The sequence below is a fragment of the Heptranchias perlo genome, chromosome 31 (assembly GCF_035084215.1).
Source record: "Heptranchias perlo isolate sHepPer1 chromosome 31, sHepPer1.hap1, whole genome shotgun sequence".
Classification (NCBI taxonomy): domain Eukaryota; kingdom Metazoa; phylum Chordata; class Chondrichthyes; order Hexanchiformes; family Hexanchidae; genus Heptranchias; species Heptranchias perlo.
In genome coordinates, this window is record NC_090355.1 from 15756838 (window position 1) to 15783437 (window position 26600).

Sequence of the window (26600 nt, forward strand, 5' to 3'; positions counted from 1 at the left end):
TGTATGTGTGTGTTTGTGCATGTATGTGTGTGTGTTTGTGCATGTGTGTATTTGTGCATGTGTGTAAATTAGAGGGTAGAATTTCCACGGGGTTCTCCTGATCGACCACTGTTTACGTCAATTCTCCAAGGTTTCCGACGAAGATCGGTAGAACTCTGCAGAAATTCTACCCCAGAGCTCGTCTTCAGTAATACAAGCCGCCTCTTTCAGTTAACTTCCGACAGGAGATTGCTTGGAAAGCACTCCCTCCTGTAACCGCAACTCAGGTACTCCTGACAATAACCGGAGAATATCAGTGATCAGAGCATCTGCACCAGTAGCAATGGGACAACAAACTTGGATTCAGATGTAGGCAGTCTGTCCCCACAACATGTGTGGGAAGCAACTTGGTTATTTTAGCCTTGTTTCTGGTTTACACACAAAGGGCAGGCCATACAGGGGGCAAGCTCACAGCTGATATCGTCATGCCCAGGATCTGCCTGATGTTGAGCCGTGCAAAGGAGAATGCAGACACTCTGGGGTAGAATTTCCACAGAATTCAACCGATCTTCATCAGAAACCCTGGAGAAACGACGTAAACAGCGGGAGATCAGAGAACCCCGTGGAAATTCTACCCCTCCAATGTGCAGCTACTCTGATCACTGATTTTCTCCAGTTATTGTTGGAGTATCTAAGCTGCAGCTCCCGGTAACTACAGGAAGAAGTGCTTTCCATCAATCACCTGTCAGGAGTCACCTGGAGGAGGCGGCTTGTGTTATTGAAGATGAGCTCTGCCGCAAAGCCCCGCCAACAAAAAAGGGAAACTTTTAACATTAAAATAAAAGTGAGGGCACGTTTCCTTCTGCTTTGTGTCCAGGGAACTGGGCGCAAAGCAGAGGAAAAAGAAGCGGAGATTTTTGGTATCAGGTCTCTGCCCCTTTGTGTTGCCCTGGGATTTCTCCCGTGGGGAGGGGGGGGTGAAGTCCCTGGGTCTGAAATAGGCACAAGCAGTCAAGTCTTATGCAAATGAGGTGGGAGGTGACATGACTGCATCTGCCACCTCATTCTGCTCTTTCAATAATAGGCAGCTGCCTATTTGGAGGAGTGCCCAGAAATGGGTCCTTGGCACAGCTCCCATCTCCACTCAGGTTGGATGGTCTCAGTGGGGGTATACGGTGCCACTTGTAACCGTGAAAAAGGTAAGTACCTTTCTTTGCAGGTTCAGGATCAGGGCCAGAGCTGGCTGTTTATGGACAGTTCATGTCCATTATCGCCCATTTCCAGGCACAAGACCCCGTAAAGAGGCCTTATTGTTATAAACTGGATCGCCAGGTGGAGAAGGATAGAATACTAGAGCCTAGTCTTCAGTTGCTTCCAAGCCTTTATTTACAGAGCTCCACTTTACACCTACACCATACCCCAGAATCATGGAACAGTTACAGCAAGGAAGGAAGCCATTCGGCCCATCGGGTCCGCACCGACTCTATGAAAGAGCAATCCAGCTAGTCCCAATTCCCTCGCCCTATCCCTGTAGTCCTGCAAATTTTTTCCATTCAAGTATTTATCCAATTCCCTTTTGAAGGCCATGATTGAATCTGCCTCCACCACCCTCTCAGGCAGTGCATTCCAGATCATAACCATTCGCTGCGTAAAAAAGTTTATCCTCATGTCACCTTTGGTTCTTTTGCCAATCACCTTAAATCTATGTTATCTGGTTCTTGACCCTTCCACCAATGGGAACAGTTTCTCTCCATCTAATCTGTCCAGACCCTTCATGATTTTAAATACCTCTCTCAAATCTCCTCTCAACCTTCTCTGTTCCAAGGCGAACAACCCCAGCTGCTCCAGTCTATCCACGTAACTAAAGTTCCTCATCCCTGGAATAATTCTAGCAAATATTTTCTGCGCCCTCTCTAAGGCCTTCACATCTTTCCTAAAGTGCGGTGCCCAGAACTGGACACAATACTCCAATTGTGGCCGAACCAGTGTTTTATAAAGGTTCATCATGACTTCCTTGCTTTTGTACTCTTTGCCTTTATTTATAAAGCCCAGGAGCCCGTATGCTTTTTTTAATCGCTTTCTAAACCTGCCCTGCCACCTTCAACAATTTGTGCACACAGACCTCTCTGTTCCTGTACCCCTTTTAGAACTGTGCCCTCTCGTTTATATTGCCTCTCCTTGTTCTTCCTACCGAAATGTATCACTTTGCATTTTTCTGTATTAAATTTCATCTGCCACGTGTCCGCCCATGCCACCAGCCTGTCTATATCCTCTTGAAGTCTATCACTATCCTCCTCACTGTTCAATATATTTACAAATTTTGTGTCATCTGCAAATTTTGAAATTGTGCCCTGTACACCCAAGCCCAAGTCATTAATATATATCAAAAAAAGCACTTTATCAAACGCCTTTTGAAAGTCCATATACACATCAACCGCATTGCCCTCATCGACCCTCTCTGTTACCTCATCAAAAAACTCAATCAAATTAGTTAAACACGATTTGCCTTTAACAAATCTGTGCTGGCTTTCCCGAACCAATCCACACTTGTCCAAGTGACTGCTAATTCTATCCTGGATTATTGTTTCTAAAAGTTTCCCCACCACTGAGGTTAAACTGACTGGCCTTTAGTTGCTGGGTTTATCCTGACACCCTTTTTTGAACAAGGGTGTAAACATTTGCAAATCTCCAGTCCTCTGGCACCACCCCCATATCTACGGATGTTTGGAAGATTATGGCCAGTACCTCCGCAATTTCCACCCTTACTTCACTCAACAACCTAGGATGCATCTCATCCGGACCGGGTGACTTATCTACTTTAAGTACAGCTAGCCTTTCTAGTACCTCCTCTTTATCAATTATTAGCCCATCCACTATCTCAACTACATCTTCCTTTACTGAGACCCTGGCAGCATCTCCTTCCTTGGTAAAGACAGATGCAAAGTACTCATTTATTACCTCAGCCATGCCCTCTGCCTCCATGAGCAGATCTCCTTTTTGGTCCCTGATCAGCCCCACCCCTCCTCTTACTACCCGTTTACTGTTTTTTTTTATTCGTTCATGGGATGTGGGCGTCGCTGGCGAGGCCAGCATTTATTGTCCATCCCTAATTGCCTTTGAGAAAGTGTTGGTGAGCCGCCTTCTTGAGCCGCTGCAGTCCGTGTGGTGAAGGTTCTCCCACAGTGCTGTTAGGAAGGGAGTTCCAGGATTTTGACCCAGCGACGATGAAGGAACGGCGATATATTTCCAAGTCGGGATGGTGAGTGACTTGGAGGGGAACGTGCAGATGGTGTTGTTCCCATGTACCTGCCGCTCTTGTCCTTCTAGGTGGTAGAGGTCATTGGTTTGGGAGGTGCTGTCGAAGAAGCCTTGACGAGCTGATGCCGTGCATCCTATGGATGGTACACACTGCAGCCACTGTGCGCCAGTGGTGAAGGGAGTGAATGTTTAGGGTGGTGGATGGGGTGCGCCAATCAAGCGGGCTGCTTTGACCTGGATGGTGTCGAGCTTCTTGAGTGTTGTTGGAGCTGCACTCATCCAGGCAAGTGGAGAGTATTCCATCATACTCCTGACTTGTGCCTTGTAGATGGTGGGAAGGCTTTGGGGAGTCAGGAGGTGAGTCACTCGCCGCAGAATACCCAGCCTCTGACCTGCTCTTGTAGCCACAGTATTTATACGGCTGGTCCAGTTAAGTTTCTGGTCAATGGTGACCCCCAGGATGTTGATGGTGGGGGATTCGGCAATGGTAATGCCGTTGAATGTCAAGGGGAGGTGGTTAGACTCTCTCTTGTTGGAGATGGTCATTGCCTGCCACTTGTCTGGTGCGAATGTTACTTGCCACTTATGAGCCCAAGCCTGGATGTTGTCCAGGTTTTGCTGCATGCGGGCTCGGACTGCTTCATTATCTGAGGGGTTGCGAATGGAACTGAACACTGTGCAATCATCTGCGAACATCCCCAATTCTGACCTTATGATGGAGGGAAGGTCATTGATGAAGCAGCTGAAGATGGCTGGGCCTAGGACACTGCCCTGAGGAACTCCTGCAGCAATGTCCTGGGGCTGAGATGATTGGCCTCCAACAACCACTACCATCTTCCTTTGTGCTAGGTATGACTCCAGCCACTGGAGAGTTTTCCCCCTGATTCCCATTGACTTCAATTTTACCAGGGCTCCTTGGTGCCACACTCGGTCAAATGCTGCCTTGATGTCAAGGGCAGTCACTCTCACCTCACCTCTGGAATTCAGCTCTTTTGTCCATGTTTGGACCAAGGCTGTAATGAGGTCTGGAGCCGAGTGGTCCCGGCGGAACCCAAACTGAGCATCGGTGAGCAGGTTATTGGTGAATAAGTGCCGCTTGATAGCACTGTCGACGGCACCTTCCATCACTTTGCTGATGATTGAGAGTAGACTGATGGGGCGGTAATTGGCCAGATTGGATTTGTCCTGCTTTTTGTGGACAGGACATACCTGGGCAATTTTCCACATTGTTGGGGAGATGCCAGTGTTGTAGCTGTACTGGAACAGCTTGGCTAGAGGCGCAGCTAGTTCTGGAGCACAAGTCTTCAGCACTACAGTTGGGATGTTGTCGGGGCCCATAGCCTTTGCTGTATCCAGTGCACTCAGCACTTTATATGCCTATAGAAGACTTTTGGATTCCCCTTTATGTTTGTTGCCAGTCTATTCTCATACTCTCTCTTTGCCCTTCTTATTTCCTTTTTCACTTCCCCTCTGAACTTTCCACATTCAGCTGGTTCTCACTTGTGTTATCAACCTGACATCTGTCATATGCCCCTTTTTTTCTGCTTCATCTTACTCTCTATCTCCAGGGAGCTCTGGCTTCAATTGCCCTACCTTTCTCCCTCGTGGGAATGTACCTAGACTATACCTGAACCATCTCCTCCTTAAAGGCCGCCCATTGCTCAATTACAGTTTTACCTGCCAATCTTTGATTCTAATTTATCTGGGCCAGATCAGTTCTCATCCCGCTGAAATTGGCCCTCCTCCAATTGAGTATTTGTACTTTAGAGTGGTCCATGTCCTTTTCCATCACTATTCTAAACCTTGTGATACTATGATCGCTGTTCCCTAAATGTTCCCCCACTGACACTTGCTCCACTTGGCCCGCCTCATTCCCCAGAACCAAGTCCAGCAATGCCTCCTTCCTTGTTGGGCCGGAAATGTACTGGTCAAGAAAGTTCTCCTGAACACATTTCAAAAATTCCTCCCCCTCTTTGCCCCTTATATTATTACTATTCCAGTCTATATTAGGATAGTTGAAGTCCCCCATTATCACTACACTATGGCTTTTGCACCTCTCTGTAATTTCCCTGCAAATTTGTTCCTCTATCTCCTTCCCACTAGTTGGTGGCCTATAGGATACACCCAGTAGTGTAATGGCACCACTATTGTTTCTTAACTCTAACCAAATAGATTCTGTCCTTGACCCCTCCAGGACATCCTCTCTCTCCAGCTCTGCAATATTCTCCCTAATCAATACTGCCACCCACCCCGGCCCCCCCAACTTTCTTTCTTTCCCTATCTTTCCTGAACACCTTGTGTCCAGGAATATTTAGTACCCAATCCTGCCCTTTTTTGAGCCAGTTCTCCATTATCGCCACAACATCATATTCCCATGTGACTAATTGCACCTGCAGCTCACCAACCTTATTTAAGATGCTCCGTGCACTTACACACATGCACTATAAACCAACCTTAGACTTTCTTGTACTCTCTCTTAGTCTGGTCCCACCTACTACCAAACTATTCCTTATTCTAATGTTATCTTTCTCTCCCAATTCATTGTGCACCTTGTTTCTCCTTTCCAATGCTACATCCTGGTGCCCACCCACCTGCCAAATTAGTTTAACCCCCCCCTCCCCCCGACAACAGCACTATCTTATAAATGGATACAAGAAAGTTCCCAATTGACTTCAGCGAATTGATCCGTTCTAGCTGCCATTATGTTTGAAGCTGACTTTTTGTTCCCTCAATCTTCTAGGTCTCTTCCAGCAAGACACTGCTACACCTCGTAAGAAACACACAACTGAATAATCAAATTGCCCTGCTCAACAGGCCAGGAGAAATAACACCATGAAATCAGTGAAGATAAATACAAGGCCCGATTTTAACTCGGGGCACGATTTGGGCAGGCGGAGTGGGGAGGACAGGAAGCCACCATGATGTCACCAGCTTGAGGTCCCAGGCAACTTTAGCTCCTCGTGTCCCTTTCTGAAAACACCAGTCCTGCTGAAAGCTGTTTATCTGTAATCTGACAAGCTGACAACAAGTCTTGACACAGTATTCAATCAGAGACTTTAATGGTGTTTACTCATGGCTTCCCAATGTGCATTTTACTGAGGAAGTGGATTTTATCAGAATAATCAAACATCTTACGTTAAATATAAGAAATACACAAATACATCACAAGAGTTAATATTTGTCAAGCTCAAAATCCTTGCTACTTCAATGAATAGCAGGCAATCAAAGCCACTCAACAACATTAGTCAAACAGCAGGCCCTCGTCCTTTTCTTCTTCAAAGAGTAACAGTGTAGGTCTTGACACAGTGTTCATTCAGAGACTTTAATGGTGTTTGCTCGCAGCTTCCCAGAAGTGCATTTTACCAAGGAAGCGGGTTTTATCAGAGTAACAGATTGTCTGTATCAAACATATCAGAATTCCTCCACTACTTGACAGATCACAAGACAAGTCACAGCATCTTCAATTTGTCACTGATTTCGTCAAAGCAAAAAAATCGATCGACTTGCAATCTTATTGCACTACTTTATAAGGATTAGAGTTTGTCGGGGAAACTGATGCAGAAGAGGCTGATACTGGATTCAGCTGGAGTGACAAAACTGTCCAATGAGCTGAAATTATTCCAGGCCGGAACGTTTCATTCTGATGCTCGGGTCCTCAGTTTAATGTCTTGTGCACCTCAAAGAATGCATCATTCCCTCATTACTGCTTTGAAGTCTTGGCCTACATTAAGCACTCAAGTCCTGGAGTGGATAAATCCATGACCTTCTAACTCAGAGGTGAGAGTGCTGCCACTGAGCCATCATCGATGAGCATTGTACCATGTTACCAATCTGAGCCTGACAATTTGATCTGCAGTCGGCAAGACCTGTTACATTGCCTGGCTGTGAATCATATGCTTGCTATTTGAAGAGAGCTTTGCTTACAGATCTGTGCTTACACGCAGAGTTCCTCTCCTGTACATGGGCGATAAGTATCCACCTTCTCAAAGCATTAAAAATAGTGTTTACTCAGCCCCTTTCAAACCCAGCTTGACGCACTGAAATAGTACTCTACGCAATGCCAAGCCAAGCAGTGGGAGAGGGGCTTCCCAAGGTCAGATCAGGACCTGATGCCTGAGTTGCACTATCAATTTGGGCTTCCCGAGGTCAGATCAGGACCTGATGCCTGAGTTGCACTATCAATTTGGGCTTCCCGAGGTCAGATCAGGACCTGATGCCTGAGTTGCACTATCAATTTTGCTTTGTTGTAAAACAGAAACCATTTTGCCACGATGGGAAAGTTGCAGTGTAACCATTCCTCAGGGGCCTCACTTTTATAACTGGAGTCCACGTGCTGCAAATCAGGCCAAGCACTGAGCTCAGTTTTGGCCCACCTGTCAATCATATTGCTTACATAAAAAACAGCCGTTAATTGTTTAAAAACACGGCGGTTATATTCGCTTACCCCTGAAAACGGGCGCTGGCATCGCGGTGCACAATTAACCAGCGCCCGTTCGTTGCGATGCAGGCAGCACGTAACATTTGTGCTGCCTGATGATTTCAATGATTGCTGCATGCAATTGATTGGCTGCATGCATCAGCAGGGGGCCCCGATATATTGGGAGTGACTCGAACTACTTAAAGGCAGCCTGCACCTCTTAAAGGTGCACGGTGGCTGCAGGAAGTGCTGGAAGTCCATTGGGAAATAAATCTGTGCTGCGCCTGCGAGAGAGCATGTACCAAGGTTCTCAGATGATCCACAAGAGGCCTTGGTGCAAGAGGTGGACAGAAGAAGGGGCATCCTATATCTCCAGGGGGGCAGAAGGCCCTCCAGACATATGCTCTGGAGGCAGCTGGAGGAAGCAACAGACAGGTCAATGCCAGGAGCATAGCCTCAAGAACATGGATGTAGTGCAGGAAGAAGTTCAATGATTTGACACGAGTGGTCAAGGTGAGTGAGTTCAACTTTCAAGTGGCATCTCCTACCAACTGCACCACTTGCCTCATCCACTGCTCCACACACTATACCTCCCATCACCCACCGACCAACAAACTCTTTCAATCAGTACTCAACTCTTCAATTCTGATGCTTCATCTCACCCTCACACATTACCACTGTTACAAGCCTCACACTCATAACTCACAGGTCTCACACACACTGGCAGCTATTCAACCATGACAGCCACATCACCTAAGCATCTTGCAGGACTCTCACTGACACACTTCCCTCTTTCTTGCAGGAGAAGGTGGTGCATAACAGGAGGCAGCAAGTGGCAGTGGCTCTCAGGATGTCAGCATTCCTGCTCCCACCCCTGCCACTCTGCCAATGCCCTTGTAGTTGCCAGTCAGCCAGCCAGCCCACTCCCTGCAGAGTATTGAAACTTGATCCAAGTATAGGAAACCTCTAAAAACATGTACAAATGCATCAGTAGCCCGAAGAAATAATCCAGCAACTAACCTGTAACTCCGGCATGATCCCTTTAAATAGCGCTGATGGGGGGGCCCTCATGCCCTTTAAATCGTGTTCAGCTGTGCGAGGTTAAGACAGTGTGTTGGATGGAGTGTGGAGGTCCAAAATAGCAGCGGTCCCTTTAAATCAGCATTGCATACTGATTCGCATTGTAATCTCCCTACCCTATATGCTGCTGGCGGTCGTTCGGTGTGTGTGCACAAACCCCTTTACCAAGATGGCTTCCTGCGGAGTTCACGCCAGACATGTCCGCGTGCATCTCGGACCCCATTTTTGGGGCTTAGGTGTCTGCGTAGCGCTTGCAAAATTAGCGCTACACGGCCCAATTTCGCCCCACAATTTTAATGACAAGATGGATAACATTATTTGATTTTTTTAAAAGCCTCACGTTTCATTGATAGACTATATAAGAGTCGAAGTCTCATGAGGCAGATTCGATTATTTCCATTATTTATCGGATGGGTGGAGATAGTGGGCAATTTATTACCTAATTGCTAGAAATTGCTCGGTGCCACACCTCAGCCATTATGTATCCCTGCCGGAAACAGTCCTAAATGTTTTACACTGCAACAAAGGGACAGAGAGCAAGGTCCCATTTATGTTTTAATAGCCTTAGTAAACCAGTCACATGTTGTTGATACAAGGCCTCATAGTTACTATAAAACTTTTTTATATTTCACAATATACTTTATTTCATTTAATTTAAAGATACCGCAATTCCAAGACGATACAATTCAAAACAATATAACACAGTTCGTACACAATACGATTCCAATGTTACAATTTAAACTCCGTACATATCTGCTAATACATTCTGCACAATAGAAGGTGGGATGGCCTTACACAGTGACCTTTCCCTAGAGAGCCTTTGCATAGATTGCACCTCGCTTCAGTGCGTCCCACAGCACGTACTCCTGGACCTTGGAGTGTGCCAGTCAGCAAAGTGGGCACCTCCTTCAGCTGGAAGACCAGCAGATTTTGGGTGGACCAAATGGCCTCCTTCACCGAGTTGATGGTCTTCCAGCCACAGGTGATAACTGTCTCAGTGTGCGTCCCGGGGAACAGCCCGTATAGCACAGTGTCCTGTGTTACCGAACTGTTGGGGATGAACCAGGACAGATACCAATGCATCTCTCTCCACACCCTCTGCGCAAAGGGGCAGTCCATCATCAGGAGGTGGACGACAGTCTCCTCCCCGCTGCAGCCTCATGGGCAGCTCACGCTGGTGCTGAGATTCCGTGCGTGTTGGAAGGACCGCACTGGGAGGGTCCTTCTCACCACCATCCAGGCTACAACCTGGTGCCTGTTGGTCAATTCTGGCGACGAGACGTTCTGTCAAATGGCACCGACCGTCTGGTCGGGGAACTGCCCCATCGGATCCATCTTCTCCTTTCCTTGCAGGACTCTTAGAACGTTCCATGTCGACCACTGTCTGATAGCCTTTTGGTCGAAAGGGTTCCTCCTCAGGAACTTCTCCACCTGGGGCAGGTGGTGGGGTACAGTCCAGCTGGATGGGACCTCCTACGTCTGCTCGGCCAAACCCTGCCTTTTCAGTGTGTTGGACAGGTAGAAACTCAGCACGAAGTGACTTGGTGTTTGTGTACTGGGGCTCTACACACATCCTGAGGCAGCCACACACAAAGGTGACCATCAGGATCAGAGCGGCATTGGGGACGCTCTTCCCCACTTTGTATGGAGGCTTGTTCATGGTGACCCTGCGGACACGTTCTACCTTGATCTCCAGACAAAGTGGAAGATAACTCAGGTGACCGTGACGGTGGAGTTGTGGGGAATGGGCCAGACCCTGGCCACATAGAGCAACACCGCGAGTACCTCACACCTTATCACCAGGTTCCCGGAGAGGGAGCATCCCACCCACATAGCAAGCTTTTGTTTGGCCTTGGCGACTCGCTCGTCCCAGTTTTTGGTGCACGCCTGGAGCCCCCCGAACCAGATCCGCAGCACCTTCAGGTAGTCGGAGCTGACGGTTAAGGGGACAAAGGATCGGGTCTTCCACCTGCCAAAGAACATGGCCTCAATCTTACTTTGGTTCACTCTGGCCCCCGAGGCCAGCTTGAAACGGTCATAGACGCCCATCAGCCTGTGGACCGACTACTGATCAGAGCAAAAGACGGTAACGTCATCCATGTACAGGGAGGCCTTAACCTGAGAGCCTTCGCTGCCTGGGATCGTCACCCCCGATACCTGCGTCCTTCCTGCTGGACACGGCAAATGGCTCGATACAACATACGAACAAGACCGCGGAGAGAGTACAGCCCTGCCTGACTCCGGATCTAATCAGAAAGATCTCTGACTCCCACCCGTTAATTAGGACTGTGCTACGGATGTCCGTGTAGAGCAGTCGGATCCAATCGCGGATTCCCTTCCCAAACCCCATTTTGAAGAGCACGTCCACCATGTACGTGTGCGATATTCTGTCGAAGACCTTCTCCTGGTCCAGGCAACCGAAGGCCTTCTCCTAGTCCAGGCAATCGTATCCCTGAGCAGCCCAAGGCTATAAGAGATCTTCCTGCCGGGTACAGTACAGGTCTGATCTGGGTGGATCACCCATTCCAGAGCAGACTTGAGCCAGTTGGCGATGGCCTTCGACAGAATCTTGTCAATATTTAGCAAGGAAATGGGTTGCCAATTTCTGATTTCTTCCCTCTCCCCCTTCCGCCTTTCCTCGTGGACTCTGAAATGCTGCCTGCCAGAAGCATAACCCGATACACTTCCAGTAGGTCTGGGCCTATCCAGTCCCACAGATCCAAGTACAACTCAACCGGTAAGCCGTTGCTTCCGGGAGTTCTATTCTTCTTGAAGGACCGGACTGCCTTTGTCAGCTCGTCCAAAGTCAAAGCCGATCCGTGCTCTCCTGCTCGCTGTCCTCTAAGACCTCTATGATAGAGGACAGGAAGGACTGGGAGGCCGTGCTGTCTGTGGGCTTCACGTCATACAGCCCGGCATAAGAGGATTTGCTGATCCTCAGTATGTCGGCCTGCGATGACATCATCAAGCCGACTTCCTCCTTCAGGCTGCTGATCACAGAGGTCTCTCTGTGCAGCTTCTGGAAGAAGAAGCGCGAGCACTTCTCGTCCTGCTCCACGGAGCAGACTCTGGACTGGAGGATGATCTTGGAGGCCTCGGAGGTGAAGATCGAGGCTTGCTGGCCCTTCACCTCTCAGAGTTCCTCCCCAACATCGACCCCCATCAACTGCAGCTGGAGCAGATCCTGCATGCTTTTCTGGAGCTGGGACACTTCCGTCTGAAAACCTTAGTTACTATAAAACCCTGCACGTCCAGTCACATGTTGTCAATATCATAAAGACCCATTGTCATTGCAGTCCCATGATGTCATTACAACAGGTCACACTATAATGAATTTGACTTAAAGGCATCATTTTTAAACGACTGTACAAAACAAATGGGATACAAGATAAAGAACACCAGTTGGCATAGATCAAGTATCACTGGACAAGTAACTTTACAGACCACTCAAAATTTCATTCTTGTAATCTGTGACATTATCTCTACGACCATAGCCTTCAAACCTACGCATTATCCTGTGGCACAATGCCAGCTAGCTCTCATTACCTATGTCCACTAATGGTGGGAGTGTAAGTTAGCTTTCTTATCTAACAGTGGGATAAGAATTCCTGTGTGTACCATGTGCAATAAAATCGTTAACCTTTGTATTAAGAAAGTGTTTATAATTTCATTATACAAAGCACACAGAAGAAATCTTCTCCTGGCATTATTAAACTTCAAACATTCAGAGCTGGCTCAAATTTCCCTAACAGTCACAGAACCAGCAAAGCTTTAAGGTAGGCCACCAGTTCGTGCATGGGATGATTTCATGATTGGGCACCACTGATGAGCAACAGTGCTCAGATTGGAAAATCGTGGGCCTGATGTCCGATGATATTCCGTCCGTTAAACCAGGGGCTGCAGGACCATGTTTTCCCATCCTGAACTCCATAAAAATGATCAAAAACCATCATTTTAGCACAGAATGCCTCCCCTCTTCCCCCACCATAACAGGGACCAAGAACATTACTGGTTATAAATTGCTCAATTTCAAGTGACTGGTTTAAAATTTGTAAATTTACAACTGATAATTCAAATGGCTTCCAAGTCCATTGATAAGATGGTTTTGGAGCTGAGTCTTGTGAAATTTATTCCTGCTACATCGTGGTCACAATTGTGCGATGCATAATAATGTATTGTCATCCCTTTCCTCTCCCTCCATTAGTGGTGACACGTCTGTTTGTGTTGCACCACTATAGAGGGGGTAAGTGATCATTGTAACTTGAACTTCGACTGACTTTCACGGGTACAGAATTCAGTCCACCTGCCATCCACTTCACCAAATTTGCGCGGCATGCTCATGACATATTGTTTCGGTGAAAATGGCAACAAATAAAAGCAAAATTCCTAACATGCTACCTCCAGCTATGAAATACCCAAGAAAAAGTCAAGATCCAAGGTTTGATGTTTTGTAATTTTGGTACAGGCCATTCGGAGATGGGCAATAGTTTGAGCTCTCTGAACCTTGTATCCTTGCTCTTTCTCAGCATTTCTACACAGTTATGAACAGTGTGCTTGCCAATAGTTGCATTTCTCCCAACACTATCCAATTTTATGTAACTTTTTCTCACGTGCTGTTGTTGGTCCCAAATGTATAGATTCAATTTAAAAAAGCAGCTCAGACCCATTCAACCACTCACTCACTTGACACGCTAACAGTTACATCATCTCAGCTCTGGGCAGAAAATGCATCTGTAGCTACCTCAAGAAAATTCTACAATTGGACAGCCAAGCACCTCCTTGGTTCAAAATGCCCCAGAAATACAGAATTTAATATTAGTAACTAAGACACAGTGACTTCAATGGAAATGAAAATGGGGAGAGATATATAACGGGCGGCTGGTCTGATAGTGCCCCTTATACACTATCACCCAAAGTCAATATTACCCCCACTATTTAGTTAATTTGATGAGATGCACTGCTGATTGGACTATAACTTCAAAACCCTCAGAGTACAGCTCTGTACAGGAAGTCACTGAAGATGCACAATGTGTTGCCAAACAGTTGACTGCCTAAGATTTCAGTTGAGAATAACCTTGTTGACAAATGTTCACAGCTTTGAGCTTAGCTCAAGTTTTGAAATCTTCCATCAATTGTACAGAATAAGCATGAGGTCAATAATGACCAATTCATTGTGAAAAATTGCACATGACATTCTCATCAAGTAACATGTTCTATTATTTTCATATTGCCTTTAATATGAATTCAGTCACACAAAACTCCTGCTGACAAATCATGGTGAACAGTCTAACCACTACACCAAATAAAGTAATAATTTGAACAACTGTTTATCAAATAGACCTGCCAGTGCGGTCACAAAGTTTGAGTATTGTGATGTTGAAGTGTTAAACCGAATTGACAGGAGATAAATTACCAATTAGTACCTTCATGCAAAGGAAGTCAGCCTTAGCTTTAATCCATTGTTGTTTCTTCAGTTGTGTAATCCTTGGTTAACGAAGATCTTTTGTGTTCTTTGCAGTTCATTGAACTTTCATGTACTGTATCCACTTTAGTCCATAGAGAACCTAGTTTAACACAGTGGAAACAAACTCAAAATGTGTTGTCTGGTAACCATGTTAAAAGCTTTTGTCATAATCCTCAATCACTCTGTGTCATAATTGTCCCAAGTATAAGGGTACTGCAGGTGACTCCTACATCTGAGGTACATTGTGAAGTTAATAATTAACTTGCTACTTCATCAGGTGAGCTCACTGGAAAATTGGCAGAAAATTCAATCATTGAATAAAATGATTATTACAAGTGTCCCAAATCTTCTTGGCCTCAGGATGTTCAAAGGAAGTACTCTCTCCCGTTTTGTGAGCAGATCACCATATATCATGGAAGTTGTAAAATACAGGGATTAGAAAGTCATTGTAGAACCACAGGTAGGAAGGTCCTTCAATTTGTACAAGGATCTAATTCAACGGATATCCACCTTACGGTGTTTTGAGGCAGGAGCCCCCTTTGTAAATAGTTTTAAATAAAAATGGGAGAGGTCTGCTGGAATCTAACCATACTGATATTTCTGTGAATAATCGCAAAAGAGATTTGAACTGTAGATGAGTCACTGGAACTGTTGTGTAACTGTGGGACAAATCATTGGGAAATATTTTCCGGTTAACATCACTGGTGGCACCAGATCAGGGGTGGGGAAAATGGATGATCGATCTTGCCAGACTTCTGCCCATTCTACATGAACTTTCAGTCGGACCTCGAGGTGGATTTATGGAGCATTTGCCAAAACAAAGGGGAGCTTCGTTTTAATACACTTGTGTGTTAGAATTGTATTTTGAGGTTTTTCCCCCAAGAGTTTTTGGTTACTAGATTTTTAGTTGCTTGAATTATAATATTGAAAATCAGTGGTGATTTCTCTATTTTTGCGTTAGTTGGAGGAGTAAGAAGAGGATGTAAAGAGGGACGCAAGGCAAATCAGACTGCATCAGAGGTAGGTTTTCCTTCCTCACAAAGCCACATCTCCAGGAAGAGGCATACCTACTTTGGAATGTCAGAAGAAAACTGCCTTCGCAGACTACGCTTCACGAGGGAGGCAGTGAAAGAGCTGTGCTCTCACCTAACTTCTGACTTCCAACTAACCTTCACCATGGTCAGTGGTTGTTAAGGTCAACCCTGAATTTCAGGCATTTGGCTGAATCCAAGCTGCGACAGAGGACATCAAAACTATCTCCTGCAGTTTGCAAATAAATCAACAGGCGACTGATGTCTTGTTCATCGCAACAAACAATTTCACCACTTTTCCCCATGGGCAGCAGAATGCAAATGCCAGGATTCCCTAAGTCCAGGGCGTCATTGTTGACACCCATGTGGCCCAACAGGCCCCTGCACACAATCTCATGGCCTTAATGAACCCCACAAGGCTTTCCATACCATCAAGGTGCAGGTCATCCGTGGCCATGATAAAAGGGTCATGCACTGCTTGCAGGCAGCAGTCACAATGCCTTCATCTTAAGGTGCCAGGATGATTGATAGAATATGAAAACTGCAGGGATGGTTCCTGTGAGATCTAGGCTACCCAATTCAGTTCTGCTTCCTGATTTTGCAGAGATAGCCCCAAACAGAGCAAGAGCACAGGATCATTATCTAACACACTGCAGGCAACTTGAGCACCACCTTAGATGCCTGGACCATTCAAAGGGGTTTTAACAATACATACTGCACAATCCAAAACTTTGCCATCCAAAGAGGCACAATTATGGAGTAGTTGGACGGGGATAGAAAGATGAAGAGATTCCTGCTGAATTACCTGTACAGGCACTGAGAACCACACAGTGAGGTTAACTTAGTGCCCCATCCACTCGCTACACAGTCTTCTCCATATGTTCAGTACAGTGGCCAAATGCATCCTCACCAACATTTGCCTGTGCATTCACTCTGCTACTATGGATCCCATTCCTTTCACTTGCTATTATCTTATTCTAACCATTCCAAGTCTCCGGACAGCTGGAAAAAAATACAACCAAACGTGATAGCATATCAGTGATTTGCATATGTCTGTTGCACCATTGCTTCCCCTTGGTTACAGTTTTATGTTTTGGATGCTCTAACATAGTACTCCTTTCAGGTGCTTCCGCAGTGGCAGGAGTAAGTAGGTCAGGTGGCTGGTTACTGAATTTCAGTGGCAGCCTCTTATGATTGAGGTAGGCTTCTCCCTCCTTGTGCTTGGTCAAATGATAGCCCTGCAACTGGCTTCTGCCATGTCCACTGCTGCAGTGACTACCTGGTCCTATCCGTTTTCTCACACATCTACAATTTGAGATGGGTGGCTGGAGGGGCTGAATGCAGCAGCCTCATCTGTGCCAACTCCAACTATGTCCCTGCTGCAGAGCACTGCCTCACCAGGTCCACCGCGGTGTCTGTATGGGAGCACACCTCTGGGCAGCAGTGAGGACAATGAGGCAAAGGATTTCCATTACAGTCTTACGCGAAAGCAATGTCTGCTTTCCCTATCCAATCCCCCAGCATCTTGAAACTGGACGAACTGACTGAAAAAAGAAAGGCAGCTGAAAAAATTTTGGAACGACATTCAGGACAATGAGATTTGTGGCAATCAGTGACAAGACATTTTCAAATATACATTAATATATTATTAAAAATCTTGCGTAAGGTATGCACTTCCTATTCACAAACCTTAATCCCCATTGTCATGAGTTTTGGTCATGCTTTATACCATTGTAAATGAGTACGACAAGGTCAACTTTTCCCACTGTTATGTCAACTGTCAAGAGGTAGCTGCAGGTGCTGGCCACTAGGAAGCTCTGTGCAGCAAGAAATCTCTTCTGTATGTAAATTATATATGAAAAAAAATATTTTTCTCTTACAATATTATTCTGCCACCACCATTTTGAGAAAGGTCTATCTCCAAATCAAGAATGACTTAAAAAACAATCATGTATTATCAGGTGCTGCATTAGATATTCTGGTGATTTAATTGTTAATTTTACAAAAATCTCTACAAAGCAAACTTGTTGAAAAACTCCCTCAGGAAAATAAATGAAACTAGTTCTAACTCATCCTTGTTTAATTCATAACCCAAAAACAACACTGAATATATTGACTGAAGACATTCACTCAATTGTTCTAATGATAGATAGATAGATGGATAAATAGATAGATAAGTAGCAAATGCATCACATAGCAGTCTACGGACACACTAATACACACATAGACTTGAAGATACACAATGAGGAACTGTGGGAGAGGATTTACATGCCAGTATTAGATAGATTAACCTCCGAAACCAGGCGCGGGTATCGCAATCTGCGATTAACCTGCGCCCGTTGCTTCCGTCGCAGGCAGGACGAGGCATTTGTCCTGCCTCAGCACTTATCTCAGCCAAGCGTTAAAAACACGAGGATTCAAGGACATTCGCACTTTCCACCAGCAGGGGGAGCTTGAATCTCTTAAAGGCAGGATGTCTCTCTGACAGCCAGCCAAAATCTTTTAAAGATAGCTGGTACCTGTTATTTGCTAAAAATAAGGTACGGGTCTGCATGGAGTCTGAACGGAGATCAGAAATCGTAAAACACGTAAAACACAAATACAGGTCGCGTCCCTATGTTTACAAACTGTTGAGTTATTTTCAAACATTGAATAAAGGTTGCGCACGACTAAATCCCACATCCTCCAATCTGCATGCCAGACCTCACCAATCTGCCGGTCTGAGTTGATACCAGGCCTGCGAGAGAGTGTATACCAAGGATCTCGGCTGATGCACTAGAGGCCTTGGTGCAAGAGGTGGACAGAAGGAGGGACATCCTATATCCACAACGGGGGGGAGGGTGGAAGGGGCAAGAGGCCCTCCAGACATATGCTCAAGAGGCAGTAGGGGATGCAGTCAATGCCAGGCACATAGCACCACGAACATGGATGCAGTGCAGGAAGAAGTTCAGTGCTTTGACACGAGTGGTCAAGGTGAGTGAGGTCAACTGTCAAGTGACATCACCTACCAACTGCACCACTAGCCGCATCCACTGCTCCACGCACTACACCTCCCATCACCAACATAACAACAAACTCTTCCCATCATTATGCAACTCTTCCAATCAGTTACTTCCTCTCACCCTTACACATTGCCAGTGTTGCAAGCCCACACCCACAACTCACAGGCCACACACATTGGCAACTATTCAACTATAACAGGCACATCACCCAGACACACGTCCCGTTTTCTAGCAGGAGAAAGTGGCACATAACAGGAGACAGCAAGTGGCAGTGGCATTTAGCCCCTCGAGCCTGTTCCGCCGTTCAATGAGATTATGGTTGATCTGTGACCTAACTCCATATACCCACCTTAGCCCCATATCCCTTAATACCCTTGGTTAACAAAAATCTATCAATCTCAGATATAAAATTCACAATTGAGCTTGCATCAACTGCCGTTTGCAGAAGAGCATTCCAAGCTTCTTCCACCCTTTGCGTGTTCAAGCGTTTCCTAACTTCACTCCTGCACATCCTGGTTCTAAATGTTAGGCTATGTCCTAGTATTCATGTATCGATGACCTCCAAAAACAGTTGCAAATGCATCAGCAGCCAGAGGCAATAATTCAACAACTAACCTGTAAATCTTGCATGGTCCCTTTAAATAGCACTGGTGGGGGGGTCCTCCGGGCACTCTAAGGCATGTTGAGATGGTTGTGGTTAAGACACTGTGTTGAGTGGAGCGTTAAGTGCCAAAATGATGTGTATCACTTTAAATCGGCATTGCACACTGATCATACGCATTTTCTCCCTAGTTTACATGATGCCGGCATTCGTTATTTGTGCATGCGCTAAACCCTTTACCAAGATGGCATCCGGTGCATTATGCATCCAAGACGCCATTTTGGATCTCCTGGAGGCCGCATAGGGCCGAAACAACGGGCGCTACATGGCCCAATTTAGCGCCCATAATGTTTGGGAAGTAATTCACAAATACTGATGTATGCACTACAAGCTGATTCAAGTGATATCAGCAAGAAATACCAGGCTATATAAAAAACATTGAGAAGAGAAATAAAAGGCTGCCCGTGCCAATTGGACACAAACACTCCAAACTGCTTTCCATTACAACTCTGGAGTTCCGTCCTTTACTATTACTCATTGTAAACTGCATCTTTACAAAAGATAAGCACAGTTTTAACTAAACGCAACCATTAAAAAGGCAGTTTTCTTTCAATTTTACCCCAACGAAAATTTCACTTTATTTATAAATATTTAGTCTTATTGAAACGTGGCACTATTACTAAGCACACTTGTTCTTATAAAAGCTATCGTCATATTTTCAGAAAGGGCTTTCCGCATTGATTGTTTTCTAGGACGAAAATGCTGTGCAACAGAAGCCAAGCAAAAAGCATTTGGCTTAACACTTAAATTGACTCAGTATTGGGCCTCAGTCTAGTATGGACAGCTGAGATAAGCTGTCAAGGACAGATGAAGATTAACTGGAAGAGAGTGTGATCAGGAGAGGCAGAAACTGAGAGACAGGGTGGGAGAAAATAATCAGGGAGAGAAACATATGATGGACATTGTCAAAATAGGGAAAGATTGACAGAAAGGACACTGTGGACAAGATTGATGTCAGGTCAGGTGTTAAAACCTGACAGCAGGCGGTGCCACCTGTGTCTGGTCAACGATGAGCACCGGGCACCGGTTAAGTAACCTGCCCACCTCCAAAGTTTCAGGCGGATGAGCATCAGGAGGAGGGGAGTGGGACCCTTGGTGGAGAAAATGTGTCAAAAGGCAGATACGCTAATCCTTGAATTGGCCAACAGCAAGCCGCAACCTGCCAGCCGTGACGCAGCTGCAATACAGAACAAAAATAGAAAGATGCAATATCTTTCGTTCATTCGATGATGGTGTGAAGCAACATTGGAAAGTGTCGTTGTTTGATTCAGTTTTATTGACTTCAATCCATAATATCAGTTTGCAGGTCGAACAATTCATTTTCATACGCTTTGTCACAAAAAAAGTGCCAAGGGCAGTTACATTTACTCAATGTGCTTTCAGCTGGTTTTGCGTCAACAAAATATTTGTAAGTAGTAAATCTTAGAAAGTGTATAAATTCCACAATTTCCTGATATTTGGGCCTAAATTTTAACAATGAGGCGGGATCTCACGGGGGGAGGGTCAATAAGCAAGTGGGAATCACGGAAAAAAATTTTGTGTGTGTTCCCGAGCGATCGTGACTCAATTGAAGCCACTTAATTCAACTTCCAGGTTTTGCGTCCTCAAGCTGCGCACCTGTATGACACAATTTAAAGCCCACTAGTTAAAGAGCCAGTGCAACAATGCATTTTGAAGGAGAAAGGAGTAAAAAGCAGAATGGAACATCATGGAGGAAAGGCAGCACCCAGGTTCTCAGATGCCCCCCTGGAGATCCTACTGGCTGCTGTGAGAAGCAGAAGGGAGGTTGTTATACCCACCTGACAGGAGGAAGAAACCTGGTTCTGCCACCAAGAAGGTGTGGCTGGAGGTGGCAGAACAGGTCAGCAGCAAGAGCACGGTGCCCAGGTCTTGGGCGCAGTGCAGGAAGTGATTTAATGACCTAACCAGGTCAGGAAAAGTGAGTACAGTTACTGATTTACCTGCATTCTGTGGTGGACATTACCCCCCTCACATTGCATTGAGGACCCTACTCCATCACATCACTCCTCACACCCACTTAAGGCTCAGTGTCAATTACCTTCAATTTCTTTGCACTTCTTCACCCGCCCCCCCCCCCTTCACAATTGGTGCACCCACCTCTCCCGCTCACCCCAATCCTGATGCAATGTGATCAATCTGTCTGATAGTCACCCTCTGATGCATCTCACTCATTGTCAGCCTGACCCAGAGCAATGCATCTATCGGGTGACCCCGTCACCCTCACTCACTCAACACATCTGTACTTTCTCCCCTTGTAGGAGAGAGCGCAAAATGCAAGGGAGAGGAGTCGGACTCCACAAATCGTGGCCTTTACAGAGGCGGAGGAGGAGGCCTTGGAAATTAGCCGAATGGTGAGGATACCGAGACTGGCACCCCGCAAACATCTGGTGACAGAACATTAACATCCCTCACACACAACGTGGATTGATGTTAGCAATGATTGACCTGTTGCACACCTCAGTATGCTCATCGCAACATTACTTCTGTGATGAATCTTAATATTGCTCTATGTTCTGTTCCACAAGGACTGAAGATGTGGACGAGGGCGATTCCTCAGAGGAGCTCCCTACCTCTGAGGGCGCGCCGTCACATCTTAATGAGTCATGCACCAGCGCTGATACTCACACCTCGATGGGACCTATTAGAGAGGTAGTTGGGTTGTCACCTGGTGAGCCACCATACACAAGAGAGCACGAGCAGACACTGGTGGCAGGGGCAGTGGTGGAGAGTCCGTGTCGGTGGGCGCACTCCTCTCCAAGCTCTGCTCAGCTTGGTACAGATGCTGAGCCTTTGCGACGTACTGGAAGACGTGCCACGCTCAGTCTCCACATTAGCGCAGAGGATGGAGGAGTCCACCTCCAGCATTAGTGGACTGGTGGCGCAGATAAGTGTGAGAATGTCTGCAATGGAGGGAACGGCAGCCTCCATTGCGCTTCGTGTGCGGCTCACAAATGAGTCCATTCAGGCCCTGGCAACGGCCGTGCGGACTCAGGGTGAACAACATGCTGCCACCTTAAACAGGTGGACAGAAACATTAGCACTGGCCTTACAAGGCATCACACATGTCCTCCAAAATGTTGTCCAGCAGGGTGGTAACAGAGATGTGGCCCTGGCCCAGGAGAGGGATGATAGCGAAAGGGGACATGGAAGTGGGGACTCCACTCAAAGGGCCCCCACATCTCACCCGCTGCTCCACTCAACTGGTACCCGCAATGCTGCCTCCTCCCTAAATGGCAGAGTCTGCCCCTGCCCAGGTCCAGGTGGAGCAGTCTTTGGCGGGGCCCTCATGGGCTCCAAAACTCAGAGGTCGTAGGCCAAAAGCATCTCAGCAGCCCGGGCATGAGTCTGAGCAATCTGCCACTATCTCTGATGAAGCCACAGGGGATGCACCATGTAGAAGCGGTAGGAAGAGGAAGTCTAAAGTTTTATAATCACCAAGGGTATGCACAAGAATGTTGTGTTTTCATTTATATTTGGTTTTGGTTAAATGCACATTAAATATTATTATTCTCACCACCACTGCCACGATTTGCCCATTCTTGAGCCCCTTTTGTGAAAACGCCCTTTCATGTGCTTCATCATGATTGGCAAGACTTGATGCCACCCATTGGGTGCACTTACAACAGGCATATTCAAGGGTTAAGTTACGAGGAGAGATTACACAAATTGGGGTTGTATTCTCTAGAGTTTTGAAGGTTGAGGGGTGATCTGATCGAAGTTTATAAGATATTTAGGGGAATATCCGCTGGTTAGGGATTCTAGGAGTAGGGGGCACAGTCTAAAAATTAGAGCCAGACCTTTCAGGAGCGAGATTAGAAAACATTTCTACACACAAAGGGTGGTAGAAGTTTGGAACTCTCTTCCGCAAATGGCAATTGATACTAGCTCAATTGCTAAATTTAAATCTGAGATAGATAGCTTTTTGGCAACCAAAGGTATTAAGGGATATGGGCCAAAGGCAGGTATATGGAGGTAGATCACAGATCAGCCATGATCTTATCAAATGGCGGAGCAGGCACGAGGGGCTGAATGGCCTACTCCTGTTCCTATGTTCCTAGTAGGAAAGTTTTGTGCAACCTGGGGTGGGCAGTGCTAGTGTTGGTGGTCATTCCAGGTGGTCTGAGCACTTGACCATTGACACTTTGCAGATCTCCCTATGAGAATCGATCAAATATGGGTGACTCCCTGGCATCACGAGCAGCCAGGTGAGACGCTGCTCTGCCAATGGTTCGCCCATCGTCCCCTTCCTCCTCCTCCTCTTCTTCGTCTTCTTCAATGTTGATGGCAGATGCGGCTGCTTCATGAGCACGTGGGACCTCATCCATGGTAACCTCTCTGTTGAACCATGTTGTGCAGGACGCAGCACAGGAGTGTTATTCTACACACCCTCGCTGGTGCACACTGAAGGGCTCCCTCAGATCGATCCAGGCACCTGAAGCTCATCTTCAGCATTCCAAGGCTTGTTCAATGACAGGCCTGATGGAGATGTGACGGTCATTGTACCACCGCTGTGCCTCATTGGTGGGGTTCCTCACAGCTGTCATGAGCCACGTCTCCAGGGGGTATCCCTTGTCTCCAAGGAGCCAGGCCTTAAATCTGTCTTGTGCATGGAAGAGGGCCAGGATGTTGGATTCACACAGAAAATGAAGGAATCATGGCAGCTCTCAGGGAATTTGGCGCACACCTGCAGAAACCTCCTCCGGTGGTCGCAAACCAGCTGTGCATTGATGGAGTGATATCCTTTTCAGTTGATGAACATTCCTGGCTCATGTGCAGGTGCTTGGATTGCTACATGTGTGCAATCAATTGTGCCCTGTACCTGTGGGAAACCAATCAGAGTGGAAACTCACTGCCCTCTCAGGCTGATGTCGTCGATGGGGAAGTTGACGTAGTCGGATGCCTTGGCAAGCAAGCCATCCATGACCTGTCGTATACACTTATGTGCAGACAACTGAGAGATCCTGGTGATGTCACCGGTGGCACCCTGGAAGGATCCGGAGGCGAAGAAGTTGAGGGCAGTGGTGACTTTAACTGCGACGGGCAAAGCGTGCCCACCAGGCCCATCCGGGAGCAACTCTGCATGAAGGGGCACGTAGATGTCTGTGACCACCTGGCGACTCAATCTGAGCCTCCGTAGGCATTGCTCCTTTGAGAGGTCCAGGAAGCTCAGTCTTTGACTATAGACGCTCTCACGTGGGCAGTAGTGCCTCCTGCGACCTCAGCCACTCTGTTGGTCCCCTCTCTGCTCTTCTGCAGGTCCTTGTGACGCACCTCTGTCTTGTGGAGCTGCAACTCCCAGAACTGTACGCGGTGCCTGCCACGGTGGGCGATGTGACTCCTCCTCAGATGTACTGCTGAATAAATCCATTGCGCCCTCCTGATGGCGTCAGTTTGAGGGGGTCCAAAATGTAGGTAAATATGTGTGAACACAAGAATTCTGAGTGTGAGCAAAGAAATCTCAGTCTAAACACAAAGAACTCTGAGAGAACTGACTGCCCTGCTGCAAAAACTCACTTTTTCTTCACTTGTCGATCACTGGTTTCAAGATCCAAATGGCTGCCGGCTTCAACTCGCCTGCGTTTCCATGGCATGTTTCAGAGGCCAAGGGAATCACGTTCAGGTAGAGTTAAAATCGTTTGTCTGCCTCAATACACGATCATTTAATTCCCTTAACTACTTCAAATACCCTAATTGCCCCTTTCATCCTGCCAGCACTTCTGGGTTTCTGAAGCACGCACGCACCCAGATGCATCTGGGTGAAACGCGGAAGTTGATGAGTTGGAGCCAGGATTCCTTCCCGCTCCAAACTTTTAACATTTTTACTACCCCGCCCACTCCCACCCGTTCTTTGGAGTTAAAACTTACCTCCTGATATCCCATAATCATTAGGCTAAAAATAGTTCAAGACTAATGCCTGCAATGAACAAGATACGATAGTTTATTTAGTGGCGGATCTCGAATGACACAGAATAAACGTCAGAATTGGCTAATACAATCTTTACAATGAAATAACAAACTACGCAGCGTCATTACATTCATCAAAGCACTAAAACCACACATTTTCATGAAAATAGACTCTGTGATAAACTGTAATAAGTTGAATCCATTGAAACAATATTTACCAAGAGTTCAACTTCTGGTGAAACAATCAAGTTTCTGAATATTAAATAAAAACCCACAAATCACTCTTGCGTAACATTTAATTGGATTTTACTCACAAAATCTATAATTGTTGCAGAGATGTGGATGGAGCAGTGCACAGTCCCAACCATTGCCATTAACTGGCCCGGGGAATTAACGATGATGTGTTGGTCAAGGGTCACTGCATGTCTCCCTGATGAGGCTTGACATTCTTTCATTCCTAATAATGTTGGCTCATAATATTGGCTTAGTATCCCTCACGGCCTATATCTGTCACACATGCAGAAGATCAGCCACATAATGCAATGGCTCAGCTGCCTGGCCCAATGTCACAGTCATGCAATGTACTAAAGGCTGCAAATTTCTGCATCTAACCAGAAATGGCAAAAATCAGCATTTCTGAAGACCAAAAATTATGTGATTGTGTTTTATTCAAGATTAGTATTGTAGGTTTTACTTTTTTTTAATATTTCCGACACATCTTCAAAATGGCTTGTTGATGAAGTGGCTTCCCACATATTTTGTCATGTTTGTTTATAAGAGAGCAGAGCGACACAATGTCGGTCAACTGACTTTGATTATACTATATATTAGGCCGCTCTTATGAAAAGGAAACGAGGAGATTTTTAATCACCAAGTACAATTCCTCCAACCTGCAGGCAGGCAAAGTAAACGCTGCTTGTTTGATTGGTGAGGCTGCTCTGTCAGACCAGGGCTGCCTTGGGAGCATCTCTCGAACTCCTGGTACCCTTACCGGCATAACTCACAGTGCCACAGAGTAGCATCCTGAGTTTCCAGGGTGTGATTTAATGTCCATAGTTAAGACACCACATCACCCACTTCCCTTTACAGGTGGATAAATTGGGCTTGTTAGCAAATTTCGGGCTCAGATTAATGTTTCTACAGGCTTGCACAAAAATAATTTTATCAGACCATCTGAAGAATAGGAAATTGTTTTCACTTGATAAATCCTGATTCAGCATCTTGTACATGTTGCAATTTGATGTTGCAATAAAACATCCCTACGTTCTTCACAGAGGTGGAAATAGCCAGATTCTGAGCAGTGATGGGAGAACGGTTGGCGTGGTGATGAAATTGATTGTTCCAGAATTTATTATTTCTGACCTGGGTGGAGGTAAAACAGTCAACTGTACCTGTAAAATAAAAATAATTTTGCTGACCACATAGTTTTTTAAGGCATTTTTTTAAAATCACGAAACATCATTGATGATCTAGTGATGCAATGTTTTTGGAGAAACGGTGCATGGTGGGAGGGTGTGAGGGAACTCAGGTCTGATCCTTCATATTGCTGGGATTGTCCCAGGGTTGACATTTTAGCTACCAGTTCAGAGCAACTTGGCAAATACCTCAGAGTAGCTTGCTTGCTCTCCTTGGCACAGGTGCCAAGTGGCCCATGAAGAAAACAGTTAGAACCACAGACAACAAGCCTCTACAATCCCCTCAGGAACAATAACACCTAAATTGTTCATTGTAAACAATTTTACAACACCAAGGAAGGAGGAAGCCTCCGAAAGCTTGTGAATTT

The 26600-nt window shown here is 46.1% G+C and overlaps 1 protein-coding gene across 1 annotated transcript in view; it reads right to left on the reverse strand.

Annotated features, from left to right (window-relative positions):
- akna (AT-hook transcription factor) overlaps positions 1-26600 on the reverse strand; it is a 140476-nt gene that overhangs the window by 104550 nt on the left and 9326 nt on the right. Inside the window, exon 2 of the mRNA XM_067969615.1 lies at positions 14158-14298. The gene's annotated coding sequence lies outside the window, so the exon portion shown is untranslated. The remainder of the gene's footprint in view (positions 1-14157; positions 14299-26600) is intronic.